A 3,836-nucleotide genomic window follows, 5' to 3' on the forward strand; every position below is an offset into this window, starting at 1 on the left:
GTAATGAAATAGCTCATATCACAATTTCAATCATGCTTTTCACCCCAAAACGCGAAAATGTTAAAAAGGGGGCTGTAAAACTCACTCTTTTGCAATGCTCCGCAAGATAGAGATACGATCCGAACATCGCACTAGTTCAACGATTCCCTATCAATAGGAATATACAAAACCATCACTTATTGATTATCACTACCTATGGGGTTTAATAAATCCTAAGTTCATATTTGTCTACTTATGTCCCATAATATTATCCATAGTCCAAATATACATAATGTCCATATGCTCATTAATGAATTAATTTATACCGAAAATGATGTTATAATTCAATAAAAGATCAAATTTTACAAAATCAACCAATCTCAGAATCTTGATCCTGGACAGAAACTTATGATACTTAAAGATGATCAAAATAAAGAGGCTTAAAAAATGAGATAATTTCCCATCTTTTTACATGGGTTATAGCACTGAGTTATAATCATCGTGACCAAATTTCATGTATTTTGGGCATGAGATGATGATTCAAATAATTTATGCAATACAACTTATCACAACTGAAATGGCAGATTGCACCAAGTTAGTAAAACACTCATTAAAAGAGTTCTACTAGGTGTTCTGCAGAAATTCAAATTGGACTGAAAACCTAATACTTATACGAAACGTTTAAACTAAAAATAACTCATTTTGGATGAGTTGAGAGGAATATATGATACCTTAAAGTCACATGCACACATCTGTCATTAGTTGACAGATTGCACACTTGACTTAAATAAATTGGTTCATGCCTCAAAACATCATATTTTTTAGTGAAATTGGATTCAAATGAATCCTAATTCATAAAAGAACATTTTAGAAGAATAATCATACATTAAGAACAAGTAAGTAGAAAGATATTATCATTCAAAGTAAGAGTTACCTACTGGTGGTTTCACAGTTTGCACACCTATAGTGTTTTAGGTGCTTGGAGATCAAAACTTCATAATTTCATATGATTCCACTTGCATGTAGGAGATAAACCATAAAATTAACTCTCAAAAGAAGAATCATCCTTTTTCATCGAGTTTTGAAAGAGATATGGTCGATGGAACATACATATACAAATCTGTCAGAATCGGACAGATTGCATGTTCATTTTATTTTGAGTCATTAAAACCTCAAATCACCACAATATTGAATGAAATTGGTGGAATTTGAAAGGTAACTCATTAAACTAACATTCAGAAGAAAAATCAACAATTTTGAATGATTATCAAGAGAGTTATGACTATTCAAAGTAGGGTTCACCTACTGAAAATTCTCATATGCATATATACAATGTTTTGAGCATTTGGGGGGTCAAAACTCAATGTTTTTGAGTGAGACCAATTGAAACATTGAGTGAGACCAATTGCATTGCAACCCCAACTCAATAAATAAACTTTTAGAAGAAACCTCATAACATTTGAACCAGTCATTTACAAGATATGGACGATTTGTGCACAAACACATAATCTGTCAGCACCAGAATATGAAATTTTTAAGAAATAAACCACATAAAATCATGATTTCTTCCTACCTTTTTGAGTTCTAATGTTTGGGTCATGGATTACCACCATCAAATAAATATTTTTACATGTTTTTGGTGTATAATCTCACCTTGAGACTCAATATTTACGAATATAGAGAATAGAAGATGAAGAATGCAATAAAGTGGGTTTTTCTCCCCAAAATTTACAAGAAAATATGGAGGGATGAATGCATTACCTTGTTATTGAAGGAGAGGATTGTTGTATCTTCAAAATCTTGCTAATATGATGAAGATAAGTGAAGAAATCGGCTGAATATGGATGATGGAGTAGGAGGGTTCTCAAGGTGACCCTTGAGTTTTCTAGGGAGAGGAAAATGAGAGAATTTTTAAATTTTGAATGAAGGAATAATGAGGATTAATGGAAAATGATGTTATTTATATGTGGAAGGAAGGAAATGAGAGGGGAGGGGCCGGCCATAGGGAACCCAAGCCCACCCTCTAACAAGGTTTTTTTTAATAAAAACTAAACCCAAAATGCACAAAAGCCCATTTTCTCAATTTTGACATTTTTCTTCACTCTAAAAGCCCACGATGACTAAATTTATTTAAATAGAAAGGTTTTATATTTAAAACACTAAAACTTAGTGTTTTATATAAATTGAGTATAAATTAGAGCATTTGGTACTGTATAGGACGTTTCAGATAATTTCGGGTCGGAACCGGACTTTCTAAGCAACTGCCGGAATCTTTTAGAAATTTTTCGACCAAACTAACCTAACTAATTCCTAATCTTATAAATTATCTTCAATAACACTAATATAATCTTAATAAAAGCTAACCTGAGATTTCGAATTTGACAGCTGTCACAATTATTAATTTATGAAATTATGAAATTGTTTTATAAAGTTCAATGAAACCGAATAAAATCCATTAAGACCTAATAAAACCGAATAAAACCCAATAAAACGGATTAAATCCCAATAAATCAAAATAATGCTCTTTAATACCCAATAAAATCGAATAAAACCTAGTAAAACGTATTAAATCCCAATAAAACCAAATAAAATACATTAAGGTCCACTAAAACCGAATAAAGCGTATTAAGCCCAATATATCCATTGCAGCCACTAAGATCCATTAGAGCCTAATAAAACCAAATAAAGCCCGTTAGAACGTACTATAGCCTAATAAAACCCATTAAATCCCAATAAAATTCATTAAAGCCCAATAAAACCAAATAAAGTCCGTTAAAATGGATTAAAGTCTAATATAACTCATTAAAGCGCAGTATAGCCCATCAAAGCCCGCTCGACGGATTAAAGCCCAATATAACCCATTAAAACCCAATATAACTATTATAACCCACTATATATGAATGTGATGTATGTTGGATTCGATAAGCCTATTAAGACCCACTAAGATCCATTATAGCCCAATTAAGCTCTTTATGACTTATTAAGGCCTAATAACATTAATGAAGACTTGCTACCTATTTGTATGTGGTTTCAAACAACACTAAACACACATTATAGTTACCTATACATGCATTCACATGCGCACACACACACACATATTGCATGTAACACATATTTCATACCAAAGAAATACATATTCATATACCATTCGGGTCCCTTAGTACAAGAATCTACCATGACCAAATACAAGGTCCAAAAATTCAAAATACATATCTTGCACTAATCAACAAAACTATTCATCAAAAGCAACCACTCATCCAAAATGTATATAAGAAAAAGCATTACATTTTTCCCTTTTCCTTACCTTCTACGCCTCCTGCAATACATATTTAAAATCACAAAAACGAGGGTTAGACTGAAAAGTCTAGTGAGATACCTTATTCATGTCATTGCAGGGTGAAGGATCACCAAAACCTTTATAAAAACAATTATTCATACATATAACAAATATATGAATACACAAGAACATAATACCAAATCATTTTCCACTTTTCAAGCTAATCATGCAGCTATTCAAATTTCATACTTTTGAACCAATCGGGTTACATATAGTGCCACGTTTAAACCTTTTCTCATCAAACGAGGTTTAAACAAAGTTTCAGACCAAACCTGTTCTTTTCTCCACAATAACATCCAGTCTATGATTTCCAATTAATAACCTTGATCCTAAATCCTTAAATCACAAAGACATAAAGATTCCAGACGTCGGTAGTCTTAAAGGATATAATAGAAAGACTTATATAAACCACACACATACAAATGCCACCCTTATATCAAATGTACACATTTCCTTGATATGCCACCCTTATCCCATGGTACACCTCTCCTTGATATGCCACCCTTATATCAAATGGACA

Source organism: Cynara cardunculus, assembly GCF_001531365.2.
Source record: "Cynara cardunculus var. scolymus isolate 2C chromosome LG 6, CcrdV1, whole genome shotgun sequence".
Classification (NCBI taxonomy): Eukaryota; Viridiplantae; Streptophyta; class Magnoliopsida; order Asterales; family Asteraceae; genus Cynara; species Cynara cardunculus.